Raw genomic sequence first — 24,241 nt, 5'->3', positions numbered from 1 at the left:
AATAGTCCCAGTAAGCAAATACGTATTTTCCAGATGTTGAAGTTGAAGACGTTGAAGAGATGTCTTTTCGGCCTCCAGTGTGGCACAGCGGTCTAAGGCATTGCATCAGTGTGGCAGTGTCACTACAGCCTGGGGTTCGATCCCAGGCTGTGTCATTACCAGCCGTGACCGGGAGTCCCATAGGGCGGCGCACAATTGAGCCAACATCATCCGGGTTAGGGGATGCTTGGCTCATCGCGCTTACTTGGCTCATCGCGCTCTTGTGACTCCCTGTGGCGGGCCGGGTGCCTGCAGGCTGACTTCGGTCATCAGTTGAGCGGTGTTTCCTCCGACACATTGGTGTAACTGGCTTCCGGATTAAGCAAGCAGGTGTTAAGAAGTGCAGTTAGGTGGGTCATGTTTCGGAGGACGCATGACTCGACTCTAGCCACTCCCCAAGCCTGTTAGGGAGTTACAGCGATAAGAAGAGTTAATCACAAAATTGGGGTCGAAAAAGAAATCAAGTTCATTTTTCTTGTTCTGAATGAAAGTTTAAAATATGTATTTTCTGGACGGTGACATCAGGTTCATTTTTGGTTCTGAATGAAAGTTGAAAGGACTTAATTTACATGTTTGGACCAAATCAAAGCCGGTCCCGAATGGTCCGGAGAGGACTAAAAACCAACGTCTGTGGAAATAAATTAAAGCCGGTCCGGACTACACCATCAGCGTTGGTCCATGCTTACTGATGTGTAACCTAGTGTCACCTAAAGTTACATTTTATGAATGCCCATCTATGTGGTAGGCCTACCATTTGTAAAACACAAAGAAAAAGACGTCAGGTCCGGAAAGGAGTGGGGTGGGGTGTACCCTACCATGTCATCCCGCAATGGAATTTTATGAATGCCCATACATGTGGTAGGCCCACCATTTGTAAAACAGACCTTTGCAGTCCAGAGTCCTGTGACTAATCAATTTGGTAATTTAAGCTCTGAATATCAGCCAATCAACATTGTCAGGAGTTATCCTGAACCTACAGTGCCTTGCGAAATTATTCGGCCCCCTTGAACTTTGCGACCTTTTGCCACATTTCAGGCTTCAAACATAAAGATGTAAAACTGTATTTTTTGTGAAGAATCAACAACAAGTGGGACACAATCATGAAGTGGAACGACATTTATTGGATATTTCAAACTTTTTTAACAAATCAAAAACTGAAAAATTGGGTGTGCAAAATTATTCAGCCCCCTTAAGTTAATACTTTGTAGCGCCACCTTTTGCTGCGATTACAGCTGTCAGTCGCTTGGGGTATGTCTCTATCAGTTTTGCACATCGAGAGGCTGAAATTTTTTCCCATTCCTCCTTGCAAAACAGCTCGAGCTCAGTGAGGTTGGATGGAGAGCATTTGTGAACAGCAGTTTTCAGTTCCACAGATTCGCGATTGGATTCAGGTCTGGACTTTGACTTGGCCATTCTAACACCTGGATATGTTTATTTTTGAACCAGTCCATTGTAGATTTTGCTTTATGTTTTGGATCATTGTCTTGTTGGAAGACAAATCTCTGTCCCAGTCTCAGGTCTTTTGCAGACTCCATCAGGTTTTCTTCCAGAATGGTCCTGTATTTGGCTCCATCCATCTTCCCATCAATTTTAACCATCTTCCCTGTCCCTGCTGAAGAAAAGCAGGCCCAAACCATGATGCTGCCACCACCATGTTTGACAGTGAGGATGGTGTGGTCAGGGTGATGAGCTGTGTTGCTTTTACGCCAAACATAACGTTTTGCATTGTTGCCAAAAAGTTCAATTTTGGTTTCATCTGACCAGAGCACCTTCTTCCACATGTTTGGTGTGTCTCCCAGGTGGCTTGTGGCAAACTTTAAACGGCACTTTTTATGGATATCTTTAAGAAATGGCTTTCTTCTTGCCACTCTTCCATAAAGGCCAGATTTGTGCAATATACGGCTGATTGTTGTCCTATGGACAGAGTCTCCCACCTCAGCTGTAGATCTCTGCAGTTCATCCAGAGTGATCATGGGCCTCTTGGCTGCATCTCTGATCAGTCTTCTTCTTGTATGAGCTGAAAGTTTAGAGGGACGGCCAGGTCTTGGTAGATTTGCAGTGGTCTGATACTCCTTCCATTTCATTATTATCGCTTGCACAGAGCTCCTTGGGATGTTTAAAGCTTGGGAAACCTTTTTGTACCCAAATCCGGCTTTAAATTTCTTCACAACAGTATCTCGGACCTGCCTGGTGTGTTCCTTGTTCTTCATGATGCTCCCTCGCTTTTAACGGACCTCTGAGACTATCACAGTGCAGGTGCATTTATACAGAGACTTGATTACACACAGGTGGATTGTATTTATCATCATTAGTCATTTAGGTCAACATTGGATCATTCAGAGATCCTCACTGACCTTCTGGAGAGAGTTTGCTGCACTGAAAGTAAAGGGGCTGAATAATTTTGCACGCCCAATTTTTCAGTTTTTAAATTGTTAAAAAAGTTTGAAATATCCAATAAATGTTGTTCAAGGGGGCCGAATACTTTCGCAAGGCACTGTATTTGCAATGGGAAATCATAAGTATTATATTTTTTGCCATGATCAGATTGTCAATATTTTACAGCTACAAACTTGAAACTGCTAATCATGACAATTTACCCCACGGGGTGCAACTCCTGGACAGCAGTTGTGAGTAGCCTGATGTCCATTCCATATTGCCCATTTTACTTTTACCTGTCCTGTTTTTAGGATATGTCAACGCATTTTTTATTTGATTGGGTGCCATTTAGGTTTGGATATTTGTGCCGAGAAACCTGCATGATGTAAAATATAATACTTCTGATTACCACTGTTTTTGCTACTGTAAATGCCCTAATGAATACAACCCAGCATGTAAGGAGCAGCTGGTGCCAACCTGCAGGTTGGTGGAGGAGATGGGCTTCTTGACCTCGTAGTCCAGCAGGTAGAGGGCCAGGTTGGGGGCCTTTAGCTCCAGGGAAGTGATCAGAAGGTTCAGGATCTGGGTCTCGTGGCGGATCCTCACCTCCTTCTTAGCCAGCTGAAAGTCTGGCAGGCGGCGAATGAAAGGAGTGGTAGTGGGTTCGAGTGACTAGCCTGGTCATGTGTGAAGTCTCCCACCAGCCAGTTGTGGATGTTGGGGTAGCGGGCGATGCGTCAGAGAATCTTAGTGCTCTGGAAGGCCGCCTCTGGATTGGTGCTGCTGTGATACAGGTACCTGCCAGGGACAAACACAACCAGGGAATAGGAAGTGGAGGTTTAGGAGGTGTATGCCCTGAATTTAACATCTTGAAGCTAGGGGGCACTATTTTTATGTTTGGAAAAATAACGTTCCCAAAGTAAACGGCCTATTTCTCAGGACCAGATGCTAGAATATGCATATAATTGACAGATTAGCATAGAAAACTCTAAAGTTTCCAAAACTGTCCAAATTTTGTCTGTGAGTTAAACAGAACTGACATTGCAGGCTAAAACCTGAGGAAAATCCAATCAGGAAGTGCCCCTGTTTTTGAAACCTCTGTTGTTATGCATCCCTATTGCCTATTTAAAGGGATATCAACCAGATTCCTTTTTCTATGGCTTCCCTAAGGTGTCAACAGCCTTTAGACATAGTTTCAGGCTTTTATTTTGAAGAATGAGCGTGAACGACCACATTGCGTAAGTGGATAGGTGGGGGCTCTCAGAGTGAGTTGTGCTCAAAAGAGAAAGGCGGCCATTGTTACTCCCGGTCCTAGTGAAAAGCCAACTGTCCCGGTTGATATACACTGCTCAAAAAAATAACACATCCTAGAACTGAATGAATGAAATATTCTTATTAAATACTTTTTTCTTTACATAGTTGAATGTGCTGACAACAAAATCACACAAAAATGATCAATGGAAATCAAATTTATCAACCCATGGAGGTCTGGATTTGGAGTCACACTCAAAATTAAAGTGGAAAACCACACTACAGGCTGATCCAACTTTCATGTAATGTCCTTAAAAAACAAGTCAAAATGAGGCTCAGTAGTGTGTGTGGCCTCCACGTGCCTGTATGACCTCCCTACAACGCCTGGGTATGCTCCTGATGAGGTGGCGGATGGTCTTCTGAGGGATCTCCTCCCAAACCTGGACTAAAGCATCCGCCAACTCCTGGACAGTCTGTGGTGCAACGTGGCGTTGGTGGATGGAGCAAGACATGATGTCTCAGATGTGCTCAATTGGATTCAGGTCTGGGGAACGGGCGGGCCAGTCCATAGCATCAATGCCTTCCTCTTGCAGGAACTGCTGACACACTCCAGCCACATGAGGTCTAGCATTGTCTTGCATTGGTCTCACAAGGAGTATGAGGGTCTCATCCCAGTGGCGAATTTGCCAATCTTGGTGTTCTCTGGCAAATGAAAAACGTCCTGCACGGTGTTGGGCTGTAAGCACAACCCCCACCTGTGGACGTCGGGTCCTCATACCACCCTCATGGAGTCTGTTTCTGACCGTTTGAGCAGACACATGCACATTTGTGGCCTGCTGGAGGTCATTTTGCAGGGCTCTGGCAGTGCTCCTCCTGCTCCTCCTTGCACAAAGGCGGTGATAGCAGTCCTGCTGCTGGGTTGTTGCCCTCCTAAGACCTCCCCCACGTCTCCTGATGTACTGGCCTGTCTCCTGGTAGCGCCTCCATGCTCTGGACACTACGCTGACAGACACAGCAAACCTTCTTGCCACAGCTCGCATTGATGTGCCATCCTGGATGTGCTGCACTACCTGAGCCACTTGTGTGGGTTGTAGACTCCGTCTCATGCTACCACTAGAGTGAAAGCACAGCCAGCATTCAAAAGTGACCACGGGTGGGGACGGCATGTCCTGTTATTGGTTTCACAGAAGCACAACTTATCTGTCGATAGCTCCTCTTATCCTTTGTTTCACACTTGCACCCTGCTTACATAGCTAAACAGGAACAAAATGTCCTGGTTCTAAATCTGACTAACTACACACGTCATCAGATTATAGTTGTATGATTCTAATACATTTCACAGAATTATATGGTTTCAGAGTGGAATACTTTAGGCATGATCTTAAACATGCAAATTCTTCTATCACTAGCTAACTAGCTAATAAATGTACTGAGGAAGAGCAAATGTAGCTAGCTAATACGGCCTGATAATACCAGTGATGGTGTAGACCTAAATCAGCATGTTGTTTGTGCAACAGTATCTTCTAAATCAAAGAGGAATATGCAAAGCAAGAATATGTTAGCTATATGAAGTAGCTAAGAGAAAACATGCAATGTAGCCAAAGCTTATAGGGTCCCCTAGGAAACACTTATCAACACTTTAGTTCCTACCCTGTCACAATAACTCCTCCCTGGCATTTTAATTTGTTGTCATCTCAAACAACACTGTATTCAAAGTGCCCACTATTATATTCTAACTATACAATTAGAATAGTCATTCTAGTTCTATGATTCTAACAGTTTTGCTCTAATTCGCAAGTCAAATCACAATTGCAACATTTGGTGAAAAATAAGTCTTAGATTATTTGCTCATTTCGTGCAGCCCTACGTGGCAGTGTGGAAATTCTCAATTGAGCAGAGGTGTAAAATACTTAACTTTTTAAGGTATAGGGGGGCAGCATTTTCACTTTTGGATAAATAGCGTGCCCAATTTTAACTTCCTGCTACTCATGCCAAGAATACAATATATGCATATTATTAGTACATTTGGATAGAAAACACTCTGAAGTTTCTAAAACTGTTTGAATCATGTCTGTGAGTATAACATAACCTTTGTAGCAGGCAAAGCCCCGAGGACAAACCGTTCATATTTTTTATATATTTTTTTAGATCTCTGTCTGTTCACGGAGTTCTCATTGGGAAACGATATTTCTTAGGAACTCTTTTCCATTTCCTACCGCTTCCACTGGATGTCACCAGTCTTTGGAATTTGGTTGAGGTTATTCATTTGTGTAATGAAGAAGTACGGCCATCTAGGAACTGCATAACACTGTTGAGAGTTGCGCAAGACTTGAAGTAGCTTGGTTTGTCGTCTTCCTGTATTGAACACAGATAGATCCGTCTTCAATTTGATTGATTATTAACGTTTAAAAATACCTAAAGTTGATTACAAAAGTAGTTTGAAATGTTATGGCAAAGTTTACAGGCAACTTTTGAAATATTTTGTAGTGACGTTGCGCAATTTGGAAGCTGTTTTTTTCTGGATCAAACGCACCAAATAAATTGACATTTTGGATATATATGGATGGAATTAATCGAACAAAAGGACCAATTGTGATGTTTATGGGACATATTGGAGTGCCAACAAAAGAAGCTTGTCAAAGGTAACGCATGTTTATATTTTATTTCCGCGTTCTGTGTAGCGCCTGCAGGGTTTAAATATGCTACCATCTATGTTTACTGTTGTGCTATCATCTGATAATAGCTTCTTATCCCCCCCCCCCAAAAAAAGCCTTTTTAAAATCTGACATGTTGGCTGGATTTACAACGAGTGTAGCTTAATTTAGTATCTTACATGTGTGATTTAATGAAAGTTTGATTTTTATATAATTTTATTTGAATTTGCCGTGCTGCATTTTCCCTGGCTTTTGGCCAAGTGGGACGCAAGCATCCCCTATACCATAAGAAGTTAGGTAAAAATACTTTCAAGTACTACTTAAGTCTTTTTTGGTATCTGTACTTTTTTTTAATTTGACAACTTTTACTTTACTACATTCCTAAAGAAAATACTGTACTTTTTACTCTATACATTTTCCCTGACACCTAAAACTACTCATTACATTTAGAATGCTTAGCAGGACAGGAAAAAGCTCCAATTCACACACTTGTCAAAAGAACATCCCTGTTTATCTAATGCCTCTGATCTGGAGGACTCACTAAACAAATGCTTTGTTTGTAAATTGCCGCCCCAAGTATGACAATTGTGTCCTTTTTCCACCACTGCAATTGAGTGCAGGAAATGCAAAAATGATAAACGTGCTGAAATTCGTTTTGGTTGAAGTTGAATTGAACAGTATAAAACAAATCAGAATGGAGAAAGACTCATTGAAATCATTTAGAATGTATGTGTTGCCACCCTAGGATCACTCAGTTCTCATAAAGCAAATGTACAACTTGCATTATTCAAAAACTAGAAATACATTCAAACCGTTCAAATTTTTTTTAAATACCGTGTTATAATATTTTGGCCATATCGCCCAGCCCTAGATGATAGTCTTATACCCAGCTGGCCCCTCTACGGATTTTGTGTTAAATGCTCTACAACAAAGCGTGCTTAGTGTCCAACAAGCTTTCTCTACCCTTAACCTTGTTCTGAACACCTCCAAAACAAAAGGTCATGTGGTTTGGTAAAAGAATGCCCCTCTTCCCACAGCTGTGATTACTACCTCTGCGGGATTAGCGCTTGAAGTAATCACCTCATACAAGTACTTCGCAGTATGGCTAGACGGTACACAGTCCTTTTCTCAGCAGTTATCAAAGCTGCAGGCTAAAGTTAAATCTAGACTTGGTGTCCTTTATCGTAATCGCTCCTCTTCACCCCAGCTGCCAAACTAACCCTGATTCAGATGACCATCCTACCCATGCTAGATTACAGAGACATAATTTATAGATCGGCAGGTGAGGGTGCTCTCGTGGCTAGATGTTCTTTACCATTCAGCCATCAGATTTGCCACCAATGCTCCTTATAGGACATATCACTGCACTCTATACTCCACTGTAAACCTCACTCCCCTCAATCTGAGATATCTACTGCAGCCCTCATCCTCCACATGCAACACCCGTTCTGCCAGTCACATTCTGTTAAAGGTTCCCAAAGCACACACATCCATGGGTCGCTGGTCTTTTCAGTTCGCTGCAGCTAGCGACTGGAACGACCAGCAACAAACACTCAAACTGGACAGTTTTATCTCAATCTCTTCATTCAAAGACTCAATCATGGACACTTACTGACAGTTGTGGCTGCTTTGCGTGATGTATTGTTGTCTCTACCTTCTTGCCCTTTGTGCTGTTGTCTGTGCCCAATAATGTTTGTACCATGTTTTGTGCTGCTACCATGTTGTGTTGCTGCCATGTTATTGTCATGTTGTGTTGCTACCAAGCTGTGTTGTCATGTGTTGCTGCCTTGCTATGTTGTCATCTTAGGTCTCTTTATGTAGTGTTGTCTCATGTTCTGATGTGTGTTTTGTCTTATATTTATATTGTATTCATTTTTTAAATCCCAGGCCCCCGTCCCCGCAGGAGGAAATAAGAATTTGTTCTTGACTTGCCTAGTTAAATAAAGGTTAAATAAAATAAAAGCTTATCGGTCTATAATTTTGTGGAATTAAATTGGCGGGTGTACAGTATATTCATTATGTATGTTATCATCACATGCATACAGCATATAGATACAGAGCCTTTGAGCGGAAAACCTGTCAGAAAGCGCAAGAGCTGCTGCATCTTATGCTGCTTTCAAGACAACAGGGAACTCGTAAAAACACAAAGTAAAATCATGACGTCAGTAATCTTCAGGTCGGAAAGTCCTACAAAAACGTTCCAGTGCAAGGCCTAAGTTACTTGATGTAGGCCTATTCACTGTTAACTCGAAATGACACAACGACAAGGTTCCAGTTTAACAAAGTTTGCTATACCATATGAACACACTACAAGGTAGCCATTCCACTCAAGGCTCGGTCCATCAACAACTAAACTTCCCGAGCAGAGTGATAGCCCCGTAACAGAAATATAGGGATACTTAAAACATGAACTTAACATTCACTGCAAATAGTGCCATCTGCTCCGCGGGCGCATCTTAACCATACTACAGCCTATGCCGGATGTAAAGTTGTGCCATGAACTCAATATTAAGAGGAATAAATTATGTACTCACAGAAAGCTGTGACTCTCCTATGGAACCAGAACAACAGTAGTTGCTTGAAAAAACTTTATTTTTTTCAGTAATTGCATTTTGAGCAATGGTCATATGCTCGTGCCTCTCAGAATACATCTATCCCGCCTCACAGTGGGAGTGGGTAGCTCACACAGCAGCAGACAGCAAAGCAGTGACAGGCAGATACTTTTATAGCAGGAATCCACATAATGCATACGCTATTACCCAAATAATGTTTTTTGAACAATCCACAGGAACGTTGTGTAATAAAATTACAGATGTATGCAAAATGCTTTGTGAAGAGGAAGGCAATGTCGGTAACTTTCGGATTATTGTCCCGGCTCTATATCATCTTACTTTTTTTTAATCAAAGGGAGGAAGAGGGATGTGGAAGGTCACTCGATCTACCTGGTAGTGTGGAGGCCTCTGCATGGCCATGCCCGGGTAGGAACCCTGGAGAAACTCAGTGGGGCACCAGAACTCCAGAGCCAGCTCCAGCCCAAACGGGTCCTTGCTAGAGAACTCTCCGATCTACAAACACACAGAAAGAAGTCAGCTAAATATGCTTAGGCTTAGCAAAGGCCAGTCTGTGAACACAACGGTCATATTCGCTGCTCTTCTTTTTTCTTGTCTCCACTGTCTCATATTGCAATGTAAATGACTAAAGCCAATGTAATACACTGGTGACAGTGAGTGTGTAGGGGGAGGTCATAAAGGCTGACAGGGCACCCCTCCACCAGACGACTGTGCACAGAAGACATGTACTGCTTCTCTGTCAGCAGGGGCAAGGCCTGGAGAAGGTCTGATTTACACACACAAACACAGTAGTGATGTATGTACTTTTATTTTACTAAGCAGGTCACAAGACCAATACATAAAGCATAATTTGTTTTTGGGGTCTGAAACCTCTACAGCTCATGTTGAGTAGAAATGTGTGCGGTATGGAAACACATGACAAATACACATTACAACCCACTAACCTTCTCTGTCTTCTGTTCTTTGTTCTAGGAAGCTGACATCCAAACAGTAAAGCAGTGCCATGACTAGAGCCAGGTTCACTCTGTCCAATGAGCCATCAGCTTCCGATGTCATGGTCTTCAGGTGGCCAATAAGGGCTAGGGTGTCATCTTTACCCAGTGGTGATTGGCAGGTCCATGCAAACAGGCAATCTGCCAGATCCTGTCGGCACACTTTGATGAGGTCAGATACCTGGTAAAGAAAGAGAATGTGTGAAGGGCAAAACGTCTTCTGTAGATGATACAATTACACTGAGAAGTGCTTCCTCTCACATCTTTCCTATGTTTCTCGTTTCCCAGGCCACGCTCTTACTGAAGGCGCTCAAACTCCCGCATCACATTGATCTCTGATACCAGCCTCAGTAGGCACGTCGTCAGGCCCTGGCTCATCAGCTCAACTGTGAAATGTGTGGTGAGGGCCAACAGTTCCTCACTGAGGGAGAACACATAACCAAGTCAACAGAGTGCAGAAGAGAACACACGGTCCTCTGCGGTTTAATCATCAAGGCACAGAAAAAAGAAAAATGAAAGCAGGAAGTAGATTATACCTTAGTTCCAAGGTGAAGGTCTTGCAGTGGAGGCACTGGATGAGCGAGCGCAGGGAGTTGGCCACACAAAGCTTTCCATCCCAGTAGAGCCGCACTGCAACCAGCCCCCAACTCAGACCTGGGAAGTGGTGGTGTTGGTTCTCACCTGAATAAAAATACATATTTAGAAGCAAACATTCTACCAGTGTTTATGTCCATTAGTAACGTGCTCACTGCTGTGTGTGATTAGTTGCAAGAAAATGTGGGTCTGGCTCAGTAGCCTCGGTTTTTCTAATGACTGCCTTGCCTGGTTCACCAACTACTTTGCAGACAGAGTTCAGTGTGTCAAATCGGAGGTCATGCTGTCCGGTCCTCTGGCAGTCTCTATGGGGTGCCACAGGGTTCAATTCTCGGGCTGACTCTTTTCTATGTATATATCAATGATGTTGCCCTTGCTGCGGGCGATTCCCTGATCTACCTCTATGCAGACGACACCATTCTGTATATTTCTGGCCCTTCCTTGGACACTGTGCTCTCTAACCTCCAAACGAGCTTCAATGCCATACAACACTCCTTCCGTGGCCTCCAACTGCTCTTAAATGCTAGTAAAAACCAAATGCATGCTTTTCAACCGTTCGCTGCCTGCACCCGCATGCCTGACTAGTATCACCACCCTGGATGGTTCCGACCTAGAATATGTGGACATCTATAAGTACCTAGGTGTCTGGCTAGACTGTAAACTCTCCTTCCAGAATCATATCAAACATCTCCAATCTAAAATCAAATCTAGAGTCGGCTTTCTATTCTGCAACAAAGCCTCCTTCACTCACGCCGCCAAACTTACCCTAGTAAAACTGACTATCCTACCGAACCTCGACTTCGGCGATGTCATCTAAAAAATAGCTTCCAATACTCTATTCAGCAAACTGGATGCAGTTTATCACAGTGCCATCCGTTTTGTTACTAAAGCACCTTATACCACCCACCACTGCGACCTGTATGCTCTAGTCGGCTGGCCCTCGTTACATATTCGTCGCCAGACCCACTGGCTCCAGGTCATCTACAAGTCCATGCTAGGTAAAGCTCCGCCTTATCTCAGTTCACTGGTCACGATGGCAACACCCACCCATAGCACACGCTCCAGTAGGTGTATCTCACTGATCATCCCTAAAGCCAACACCTCATTTGGTCGCCTTTCCTTCCAGTTCTCTGCTGCCTGCTGCCAGTTCTCTGCTGCCTGTTTACCTACCTCATCCCCATACTGTTTTTATTTATTTACTGTTCTGCTCTTTTGCACACCAGTATCTCTACCTGCACATGACCATCTGATCATTTATCACTCCAGTGTTAATCTGCAAAATTGTAATTATTCGCCTACCCCCTCATGCCTTTTGCACACAATGTATATAGACTCTTTTTTCTACTGTGTTATTGACTTGTTTATTGTTTACTCCATGTGTAACTCTGTGTTGTTGTCTGTTCACACTGCTATGCTTTATCTTGGCCAGGTCGCAGTTGTAAATGAGAACTTGTTCTCAACTAGCCTACCTGGTTAAATAAAGGTGAAATAAAAAATACAAATAAATAAATTTGGAATTACTTGGATTTCTGCATAAATTGTCATCAAATTGGATCTGATCATCTAAATCACAACAATAAACAAACTAATCACACACAAATGATTGTATTTTTCTTGTCTATATTAAATACAAAATTGAATCATTCACAGTGTAGGTTGGAAAAGGTATTTGAACCCCTAGGCTAATGACTTGGAGCCAATTGGAGTCAGGAGTCAGCTAACCTGGAGTCCAATCAATGAGACAAGATTGGAGATGTTGGTTAGAGCTGCCTTTCCCTATAAAAAACACCCACAAAATTTGAGTTTGCTATTCACAAGAAGCATTACCTGGTGTGAATCATGGCTCGAACAGAAGAGATCTCACAATACCCTACGATTAAAAAGTTGTTGACTTGCAAAAAGCTGGAAAGGGTTACAAAGGCATCTCTAAAAGCCTTGATGTTCATCAATCCGTGGTCATACAAATTGTCTATAAATGGAGTACTGTTGCTGCTCTCCCTAGGAGTGGCCGTAATGCAAAGATGACTGCAAGAGCACAGCGCAGAATGCTCAATGAGGTTAAGAAGAATCCTAGAGTGTCAGCTAAAGACGTACAGAAATCTCTGGAACATGCTAACATCTCTGTTGACGAGTCTACAATACGTGAAACACTAAACAAGAATGGTGTTCATGGTAGGACACCACAGAAGCCACTACTGTCCAAAAGAAACATTGCTGCACGTCTGAAGTTTGCAAAGGTGCAGCAATGTTTGTTCGGCGCTACTGGCAAAATATTCTGTGGACAGATGAAACTACAGGTGAGTTGTGTGTTCCTTCCAAACAACACTGTGTGGAGGAAAAAAAGGCACAGCACACCAACATCAAAACCTCATCCCACTGTAAAGTATGGTGGCGGGAGCATCATGGTTTGGGGCTGCTTTGCTGCTTCAGGGACTGTACAGCTTGCTATTGTCGACAGAAAAATGAATTCCCAAGTTTATCATAACATTTTGCAGGAGAATGTTAGGCTATCTGTCCGCCAGTTGAAGCTCAACAGAATTTGAGTAATGCAACAGGACAACGACCCAAAACACAGAAGTAAACCAACAACAGAATGGCTTCAACAGAAGAAAATACCCCTTCTGGAATGGCCCAGTCAGAGTACTTACCTCAACCCGATTGAGATGCTGTGGCATGACCTCGAGAGAAGTTCACACCAGAAATCCCAAGAATATTGCTGAACTTAAACAGTTTTGTAAAGAGTAATGGTCCAAAAGTTGGATGAGGTTATTGCTGCAAAAGGAGGGTCAACCATTTATTAAATCCAAGGGTTCACATACTTTTTCCACCCTGCGCTGTGAATGTTTATGCGGTGTGTTCAATAAAGACAAACATATAATTGTTTGTGTGTTATTAGTTTAAGCAAACTGTGTTTGTCTATTGTTGTGACCTAGATGAAGATCAGATGAAATTGTATCAATATTTGCAGAAATCCAGGTATTTCCAAAGGGTTAACATACTTAAAGATAAGAGAGCTATTAGAGAGCTATTACCTTAGAGAGCTATTACCTGCCAGCAGCAGCTCCAGGAGTGCCAGCTCCCCGATGTCAAAGAGGTCACTCAGGATGAAAGCCTCGGTGAGCAGCTCTTCAGGGAGGAGATGTGCCCCTTGCTGGCCCTGGATGGCAATGCCTTCTGTTCTGGGTTTCCGCACTCTCCCTCTGCTCTGCAATCTTCCATACAGGATATTTCACCTGTATGGACAATTTATTGCATTACCTCCCTAATATTACTACATTTGCACACTCTGTAAATACTGTTTCTATTGTGTTATTGACTGTACATTTATTTATCCCATGTTGTTTTTGTCTCACTGCTTTGCTTTATCTTGGCCAAGTTGCAGTTGTTAATGAGAACTTGTTCTCAACTGGCCTACCTGGTTAAATAAAGGTGAAATAAAATTTGAAATAAACACAAAGACAACTTCAAGTAAATCAACACACTGGTTTGCAGAAGAATGAAAACTCTTCTGAATGGTACTTGAAGTTTACCGAGTTCTTGTAGAGTGAGAGGAAATTGGGCTTGTGTTTCTTGAGCTCAGTGTTGCCAACTTAGGGATTTCGTCGCTATATTTAGTGAGTATTCAGACCCCTCTAGCAACACATTTTCAAAAAAGCGACAAGCGACAAATCTAGCGACTTTTTCTGGTGTTATTTGAGACTTTTGGAGACTCTGACATGAAAGCACATATCATTCTTACTCTTATCAATGAACAGCGGGTGCTCCCAGTCCCTGTCCCAAGACACTCACAGGCGGCCCAGTCCTCGCGCTACAGTCAGAGCAGGAGATATTCACCCCTCCACGTCCAGACTGCAAATGAATCGCACATCCGCCCTGGCTTACATTTTTTTTTAAACTTGAATTAGGGCCAGACTAGTTACCATATTTTCTCACATTGCAATTGACAGTTTTTTCTATTTTCTCTTTTTGGTCCATTTAGATTGTTAATGTAGATTGTATACAAAAAAATGTTATGGTTAAAAATGTTAATGTTTTACTGTGACTTGTTGTAGGCTCCTAAGTGGACCATATGGTTAAAAACCAAACCAAATTAAGAAAACTAAACTAAAAAAACAAAAAACGAAGTAACTCCGCCAGAGTGTCTCTTTTGCCGGTCCCAAGCCCGGATAAAGAAGGTGGGTTGGAATTGTGACATTAAAAAAACAAGAATCGACAGACTAAAGTTCATTTGTAGTTGTAAACATATTTAGGGTGTTAAATCCATCGCAACTACATGCACATGGTCAATTATGCAAATTAGGTGATGACGTCACCTAGCGACTTTTAGGACAGCCAATAGCTACTATCCTTACTGAGGAGTTGGCAACACTGCTGACCTGCAGGTCCAGGCTCCACACGCATCCCATAACACGGAACCCAAACCGGCTGCGCGTGTGCGCTATCGTTTTGTCCCCCTACACCAAACGCGATCACGACACACAGGTTAAAATATCAAAACAAACTCTGGACCAATTACATTAATTTGGGGACAGGTCGAAAAGCATTAAACATGTATGGCAATTTAGCTAGTTAGCTTGCACTTGCTAGCTAATGTGTCCTTGCTAGCTAATGTGTTGGCGCCCCCACTTGGGTTGTGCCGTGGTGAAGATCTTTGTGGGCTATACTCGGCCTTGTCTCAGGATGGTAAGTTGGTGGTTGAAGATATCCCTCTAGTGGTGTGAGGGCTGTGCTTTGGCAAAGTGGGTGGTGTTATATCCTTCCTGTTTGGCCCTGTCCGGGGGTGTCCTCGGATGGGGCCACAGTGTCTCCTGACCCTTCCTGTCTCAGCCTCCAGTATTTATGCTGCAGTAGTTTATGTGTCGGGGGGCTAGGGTCAGTTTGTTATATCTGGAGTACTTCTCCTGTCCTATTCGGTGTCCTGTGTGAATTTAAGTGTGCTCTCTCTAATTCTCTCTTTCTTTCTCTCTCTCGGAGGACCTGAGCCATACGACCATGCCTCAGGACTACCTGATATGATGACTCCTTGCTGTCCCCAGTCCACCTGGCCGTGCAATGCTGCTCCAGTTTCAACTGTTCTGCCTTATTATTATTTGACCATGCTGGTCATTTATGAACATTTGAACATCTTGGCCATGTTCTGTTATAATCTCCACCCGGCACAGCCAGAAGAGGACTGGCCTTCCATATAGCCTGGTTCCTCTCTAGGTTTCTTCCTAGGTTTTGGCCTTTCTAGTTTTTCCTAGCCACCGTGCTTCTACACCTGCATTGCTTGCTGTTTGGGGTTTTAGACTGGGTTTCTGTACAGCACTTTGAGATATCAGCTGATGTACGAAGGGCTATATAAATAAATTTGATTTGATTTTGATTTGATCCTATTTTAGCTAGCTTGCTGTTGCTAGCTAATTTGTCCTGGGATATATCAACATTGAGTTGTTATTTTACCTGAACTGCACAAGGTTCTCTACTCCGACAAATTAATCCACAAATAAAATGGCCAACCGAATTGTTTCTAGTCATCTCTCCTCCTTCCAGGCTTTTTCATCGTTGAACTTATATGGTGATCACATCTAAAGTTTTTTAGTATTACCACGACTACTGGCAAAACAGTTCGTCTTTCAATCACCCACGTGGGTATAAACCATGAGGAGATGGCACGTGGGTACCTGCTTCTATAAACCAATGAGGAGATGAGAGAGGCAGGATTTGCAGAGCGATCTGCGTCAGAAATAGGAATGACTTCTATTTTAGCCCTTGGTGACGCAGATGTTCATTGGCGCGCGCAAGCAGTGTGGGTGCAATAATTGAATAACATGGATTTCAAAATGTCTTTTGCGACGCTCGCGCACGCGACGTGTCCGGTCTGGTCAGCATGTAACTCCTTCTGCGGCCCACACTGACTGGCTCCTGATAGGGGTAAAGTAAGTCAGTCAGTGTTATTGTAACAGGGTTATATTGGTGACTCCCCTTGCCACTTTATTGTTAAGCCAATGGGTTTTTGGTTTGAGTTTGTCTTGCCTTCACCTACTCAACATGGCATCTTATTGGCTGGTTTGCGTGGCTTGCTTACGAGGGGGGATGTTCCAGTTAGAATCGTCCCAGTGAACAAGCACCAAACCAGCGGTAAGTTGTTGGTTGCAAAGCACTGTACATCAAAAGTGATTTTTATACTCTTAAGTGATGATTTAAATGTACAATTTATATCAAATTGTTTGTAAATGTTATTTGAACATCACACATAAGATGCAGCGGTTTTTGTAGAATATTTGTTATGCATTTTGTTGTAAATAATTCCCGCCAGTACTAGCTAGCAAGCAACTTACTGTGTCTGGTGGGGGGGTTCATATATTTTGTACAGTGCGTGAGTGCAGAGTTGGATGGTGAGATGTGCATTGCATGACGTGCAATTTTGTGTTGTTCCTATAAGAATAAATCTACATGACTGGTGCTACATGTTGGAGTTCCGTGTCGATGACTGATTGTACACAACGCAAGAAGAGTACTGTTACAGTGGTGCCGTGACCTTTCTTCTGGATCGGATCATCCTTCGCTGGATTTCCATCTCAGAACTTCGCCGTGGTTGCTGTTGAAGAATCAGATAAGACGTTGCTGGTGCAGTTTATGGTGATATCGCATTTCGCCACAAGAGGAGGCCACTAGAACGTTTTATTATCGAAATTGATGATTTCTCTCGCTGAGGCTCTTCACAGATAAACGATAACTTTTGTGTTACTTGTTTAATTGCAATTCTAATGTATATCTGATATAAGTAGGGTGAATTTTACCAGTGTACTAGATATAGGTTAGATTTTGATGTGAGGTTTAAAAAATATATATATATATATGTTTTGCTATTTTCATTTTTATTAGGGTGTTGATTTCCCATTGTTAAAATGGAAGGTGTTGGGAGAGATAGGGGTTTCCTGTCATTTAATCTGTCACCATCTGTTGGTAGGGGTTCAGCCAAAATTCCAGTTACTTCTACACCTATGCCCAAACTGGAGGGTTTTGATTATAGGTTACCCATGGACACACCCAAGGATGTGTATGAAAGAGTTTTGCCAAATACAGGGAGTGGGGAGGTCTCCATGGATTTCATAGCAGACATAGTACAGCAGATTGGTCATTCCATTGGGGAGAACATTGCCTCCTGTTTGGAGTCAAAGGCAATTGTTGGACATGTTGGGGACAATGTTATGGGGAGTGTATGCAGCTTGAGGGGTATGGATGTGTCAGGCCTGAACCTGGTATTGAAGTCTGATATCAGGGAACCGGTGTACTTTCGGGGGAATGGCTCTGAAAAGTGCACAGTGCATGAGTGGGAGGATATGGTAATGGTTTACATGCGTAAGAGGGGCGTGTCTGTGATGGACCAAGCAGTTGAGGTTATGGGCAGGCTTATGGGAAGGGCCCGCGATGTTGTTAAAGTTGGCATACGCAGCAATCCCTCCACTGATTTATCTAAAGGCCCGAGTCCCATCTTTGACATACTGAAACAACATTTTAGTGACACTGTTTTTTCAAGCCCTTTGCTGACTTTTATGCCACATTACCTCTGACTGATGAACAACCATTTGAATATTGGCTCAGACTGAACAGGGCCATGGAGGTTGCTGAAGATTGTCTAAAGAGACAGGAAAAAAGTGTTGAAGACCCATCTCGTGAGCTCACAGTCATGTTTATCAGACATTGCCCTAATGCTGTACTGTCGCTTATCTTTAAGTGCAAGCCATTACAGCAGTGGACTGCTGCAGATGTTCTTGAGAGGCTGGATGAATACAGGAGGGAGCGGAGGTACTCTCACTTATCTAAGTTGACCCCAGCCATCGCAACAATGAAACAGGAAGTTGGTGCTGTCATGCCGATCACCATGCCTGCTGTGAGAACCCACATGGAAGTACCATGATGATTCATCAGCAGCTTTCCAGCAGAAAGTGCAGAGAACGGCTGATATACTCACTGACTGCCAAGATGACTTGACACTGACTGATGGTTCCAGCCAACTTCACGACACTGACGGACCTGACAGTTCAAGCAATCCTGAGGTCTTACGTGACTTAGGTTTGACTGAAATTGATATCCCCTCCTGTCAAGCGTCTCCTGCTGGTAAGAAGAAACTCATCCCGCTCATAGCTGAGTACCAGTCTATTTTTTCCAGGCACAAGTTGGATTGTGGAAAAGCTTCCGGATATCTTCACCGCATTCAACTGAGTGATGAGAAACCCTTTCAGATGCCCTACCGACGCCTTTCACCAAATAATTATGAGAAGCTCAAACAAGCATTGAATGAGATGGAAGAACGTGATATCATAAGGAAGTCTAGTAGTGAGTTCGCCTCTCCCCTTGTCCTTGTATGGAAGAAGTCTGGAGACCTGAGAGTCTGTACTGATTTTCGTTTGCTCAATGCTCGCACCATCAAAGACGCCCACCAACTCCCTCACCAGGCTGACGCGCTGGCTGCGTTAGGTGGAAATGCGTTTTTCTCGACAATGGACCTTACCTCTGGCTACTACAATGTGGAAGTGCATGAGGATGACCGGAGATTCACAGCTTTTACGTCGCCATTTGGATTGTACGAATACAATCAAATGCCACAGGGGTTGTGTAATAGTCGTGCAACCTTTATGAGGATGATGCTAAACATCTTTGGGGATCAGAACTTTCTTAGCCTGCTGTGTTACCTTGACGATGTCTTGGTCTATGCGCCGACTGAAGACTACAGACCCTGAGAAGGTGAGGGCCATTACAGGAGTAACAGAAGCTGATCTGATGAAAGATGGCACTGACATTCCATCTCAGAAGAAATTGAGGTCATTCCTTGGGATGGTGGTGTATTATCAACAGTTCATTGAAGGTTGCTCGACCATTGCAAAGCCTCTCTTTGGATTGACTACTGGACACAAGGCTCCACGCTGGAAAAAGAAGCGATGCTCACCTGTCAGGAAGTTGACGGCTGCCGACTGGACAACAGAATGCAGACAGGCCTTATTCCAGCTAAAGCAAGCCTTACTGGACCAGGTTTTGTTGGCCCACCCCAACTTCGAAAAACCCTTTCTACTCTCGTTGGATGCATCCAGCAATGGCTTAGGTGCTGTGCTATCTCAGGTGCAGGAACCGGGAGCTACAGCGAGACCTATAGCCTTCGCGAGCAAGTCCCTCAGTTATGCACAGTCAAGGTATCCTGCGCACAGGCTCGAGTTCTTTGCCATGAAATGGGCTATCTGTGACAAGTTCCACCACTGGCTACGGGGACAGCAGTTCACGGTATGGACGGATAATAATCCCTTGACATACATTCTGACCAAAGCAAAGCTTGATGCTTGTGAACAGAGATGGGTCGCCAAGCTGGCACCGTACGTGTTTGACATTAAGTACATCCCTGGAAAAATAAATGTTGTTGCAGATGCTTTGAGCAGAGAGCCCTTCGTACGACCCAGTGCACTCCATCGCCTGACAAGGGTCCCGTACAAGACCTTACTAGCTGAAGCCAACGCTGTGCGCACAGACAGAGTGCAAGATGTGTTACACTGGTCCAGCCACCCCTTTGACAAAGCCTCTGACTCCAACGAAGTGGTCATTAGCTGTCAGGCTACTGTTGACCCCCATCTGGTGCTTTATCAAGACATGAAGTTGCAGCTGTTCTTCATTCACACAGGTGCTGGGTGGATGAAGTGGGCTCACATGCACTGCTGTTGCCACATCTCCCACAGGCTGTTATGCCATCAGAGCAGACCGATGTCGATGTTCTGCCACACGACCTACTGATGAGTAGGCAGCGTGATGACAACGTGATCAGCAAAGTCATCTTCTTTGTGGAGAGGGGAGAAGACCATCCCGGAGAGAGCATGCCCATGAGAATGTTGAGGTTTTGTGTCTTCTCAGAAGTTGGGACAAGTTGACCATGAAGATTGGTGTACTGTATCCTGTTTCGAAGAATGTGGTTACAAAGAGGAACATGTATCTGTATGTGGTTCCAGCCTCCATGAAAGCAATGGTGTTGAAGGGTGTCCATGATGAAGCTGGCCACCAGGGACAACAGAGAACAGTCTACCTGACAAGACAGAGGTTCTTCTGGCATGGCCTGGAGAGGGAGGTAAAAGCTTATGTGAAGTGCTGCAGGAGATGCGTGGTGAGCAAGACTCCTGATCCGGAAGCAAGAGCTCCTCTTGAGAGCATAATAACAACTGAGCCTCTTGAACTAGTGTGCATAGACTTCTGGTCTGCAGAGGATTCTTCAAACAAATCCTTGGATGTGCTCGTTGTTACTGACCACTTTACCAAGATTGGCTCATGCCTTCTTGTGTCCGAACCAATCTGCTAAGTCAGTAGCTCATCAGTTGTGGAACAACTATTTCTGTGTCTACGGGATGCCTCGCCGTATACACTCAGACCAGGGAGCCAACTTTGAGAGCGCTTTAATAGCCGAACTGTTGAGTGTTGCAGGCGTTCAGAAGTCTCACACCACGCCGTACCATCCGATGGGGAACGGGTCCTGCGAAAGGATGAATAGGACTTTGGGAAACATGATCCGGGCCCTGCCAACAAGAGCAAAGCACAGATGGCCTCAGGCGCTGAAGTCCCGTACGTTTGCATACAATTGTACAATCCACAAGACCACAGGCTTTGTCCCTTTCCTGCTAATGTTTTGGAGGACGCCAAGACTGCCTGTTGACATAGGCTTTGGCTCTGTCATAGAGAACCCAGAAGTTGTCGACTATGACCAGTTTGTTCAGTCTTTGAGGAGAGATCTGAAAGAAGCCATGAATGTAGCACAGGCATCTGCAGCGAAGCAGTTGAAGAGGCATGCTGACCTTTATGACAGAAGAGTCAGAGGAGCACCAGTGGAGATTGGGGATCGAGTATTACTGGCTAACAAGGGGGAGCGGGGAAAGCGGAAGCTCGCTGACCGTTGGGAGGATACTGTCTACCTTGTCACTGGACTGAATGCTGACAGTCACACTTTTAAGATTCAGAACAGCTCCACTGGACGGGAGAAGACGGTACATCGCAACCTGATAATGCCAGTCAACTTTCTTCCTCTTCCCCATGCTGCTGTTGAGGAGGGAACAGACATGTCTGGATTAACAGAGTCTGAGGACATGAATGACAGCCTTGTGGTCTCAGCTGCCATGGACACTGCAGTGGATGATGGTGCTGAGTACAGAACCAGAGTGTGGGTGTCAGAGTTGTCTTCTGAAGGAACAGGTGACACAAGGTGACACAAGCCTGGAGGGTGATGTGCGATCCTTGGATGCTCAGGATATTCCACCTTTGGATTCCGTGGATGATATACTGCAGCTGGAAGGTCTGCTTCGATCAGAGAGTCTTCAGGAATCTGACCGAGACAGTGTAGTGAGTGAGCTAATTGACCAGTCTGCTTACGATATCCGTACTGACCTACCAAACGCGGACCATTCCTTACCTGATCAGTTACGTACTGACTGTGTTGACGGACACACTATTGCAACAGTACACAACACTGTTACCGCTTATGCAGTTGAAGGTAGTCGGGGTCATATTAGGTCAAGGGCAGGAAGGCTATTTAAACCAGTGTCAAGACTGATTGAGATTATGAATCAGCAGAAAGTTAGCTCTTGAAGGTTAAATATGTGAATAGAGGGTCAATGGTATTGACATCTTTTATTTGTTTTGCTTTTACATCATTGTGACCATGATTAGAGGTTGCAGGATGGTAATGTGACATATGATAAAGTCTATTATGGTGGATTATTTTATTACTTGGATGTTTTAAAGTCACTGAGTGTACTTAACATGTGACAGGCATGTTTACCTATGAGGGCTAAGGGGATTGATCAACCGCTTTTCACACTAATTCTCAAGGAGAATAGTCTAATGACTGGAATATTTAGTGACTGATTTAAAGCATGTTCTGCATCCTTGATATACACAGCTTTACCTTTTAGTTTTCTCTATTAGGTAGTATATTTTTTTTTTCTCTGGATTATTCTGTACATATGTTGAGTGTCTCTTTATCTGGTATGTTTGCACAGTGCCGTTTTGTATTTTGTTATTTTTCTTGGCAAGTGGAATTCAGTAGGGGGGAGTGTAACAGGGTTATATTGGTGATTCCCCTTGCCACATTATTGTTAAGCCAATGGGTTTTTGGTTTGAGTTTGTCTTGCCTTCACCTACTCAACATGGCATCTTATTGGCTGGTTTGCGTGGCTTGCTTACGAGGGGGGATGTTCCAGTTAGAATCGTCCCAGTGAACAAGCACCAAACCAGCGGTAAGTTGTTGGTTGCAAAGCACTGTACATCAAAAGTGATTTTTATACTCTCAAGTGATGATTTAAATGTACAATTTATATCAAATTGTTTGTAAATGTTATTCGAACATCACACATAAGATGCAGCGGTTTTTGGAGAATATTTGTTGTGCATTTTGTTGTAAAGAATTCCCTCCAGTACTAGCTAGCAACTTATTGTGTCTGGTGGGGGGGTTCATATATTTTGTACAGTGCGTGAGTGCAGAGTTGGATGGTGAGATGTGCATTGCATGACGTGCAATTTTGTGCCGTTCCTATCAGGTACATTGTTAAAGATATTATATTGTATATTGTAATTGTATTATTTTGGTAACTAGCCCAGTGAACAAGCACCAAACCAGCGTGCGTGAGTGCAGAGTTGGATGGTGAGATGTGCATTGCATGACGTGCAATTTTGTGCCGTTCCTATCAGAATAAATCTACATGACTGGTGCTACATGTTGGAGTTCCGTGTCGATGACTGATTGTACACAACGCAAGAAGAGTACTGTTACATTATGTGTGTAGCCATTACAATGTGTTCTGAGCATATCATATTGGCAAATTGTAGTGATTACGAGCAAGCTAACTAACTGGAGTTTAAGCATTTCTCATTTCGTTTTCCTAACGAACGTTAGTTAGCACATGATACTTTAACATTCGTTAACTGGGGAACGACCTCTTGAAGCTAACAGCACCATTTAACTAATAATACATTATTGAACTGGTAGGACATTATTGAACTGGTAATCGATCACTGCAGCTGTACATAGCCCATCTGTAAATAGCCCATCGAATCTACCTACCTCATCCCCATATTGTTTTAATTTAATATTCTGCTCTTTTGCACCCCAGTATTTCTACTTGCACATCTATCACTCCAGTGTTAATTTGCTAAATTGAAATGACTTGCTACTATGGCCTATTTATTGCCTTACCTCCTCATGCCATTTGAACACAGTATATAGACTTTCTTTTTTTCTATTGTGTTATTGACTGTACGCTTGTTTATTCCATGTGTAACTCTGTGTTGTTGTTTGTGTTGCACTGCTTTGCTTTATCTTGGCCAGGTCACAGTTGTAAATGAGAACTTGTTCTCAACTAGCGTACCTGGTTAAATAAAGGTGAAAAAAAATGTACGTTATTATAACGATTGGCTAACATTGTCTAGCGTTCCTCCTGTCTGAACTTGACACAGTGTTATATAGAATTAAAGTGCTCTTGTAAACAAATATGGATTGTGTTGTAAATAGCCATAAACAACCTCTCACTGCTGTATTATTTGAAATGAAACCCATACCAGAATTTCCCGCCATCTGCGCCACCATGTTGATGTCGAATTCTAGAGAATCGGCCCTGGCCTAGCGCCAGAGTAAAAATACAATAATTAACGCTTAAATAAATCTTTGATTACATATCTCTTCTGTTCACCAGCCATTATACTATTCAGTATATAATGTGACCATTTATATTTAAAAAATGCAGTGGCAAAGTAATAAAAC

General features: G+C 43.4%; 1 long non-coding RNA gene across 1 annotated transcript; it reads right to left on the bottom strand.

The window, feature by feature from the left end:
- Positions 1–80: 80 nt before the first annotated feature.
- On the bottom strand, positions 81–24,092 carry LOC135508668 (uncharacterized). Its single transcript, XR_010450833.1, has 7 exons — positions 24,040–24,092; positions 13,525–13,709; positions 10,419–10,563; positions 9,835–10,303; positions 9,263–9,385; positions 2,893–3,213; positions 81–440 (listed from the first exon to the last, which is right to left on the bottom strand). It is a non-coding gene; the product is annotated as an uncharacterized LOC135508668 (long non-coding RNA).
- Positions 24,093–24,241: the final 149 nt, after the last annotated feature.

Source organism: Oncorhynchus masou, chromosome 22, assembly GCF_036934945.1.
Source record: "Oncorhynchus masou masou isolate Uvic2021 chromosome 22, UVic_Omas_1.1, whole genome shotgun sequence".
Lineage (NCBI taxonomy): Eukaryota > Metazoa > Chordata > Actinopteri > Salmoniformes > Salmonidae > Oncorhynchus > Oncorhynchus masou.
The sequence above is the reverse complement of the archived record's forward strand: the minus strand, read 5'-3'. Positions and strand labels throughout refer to the sequence as shown.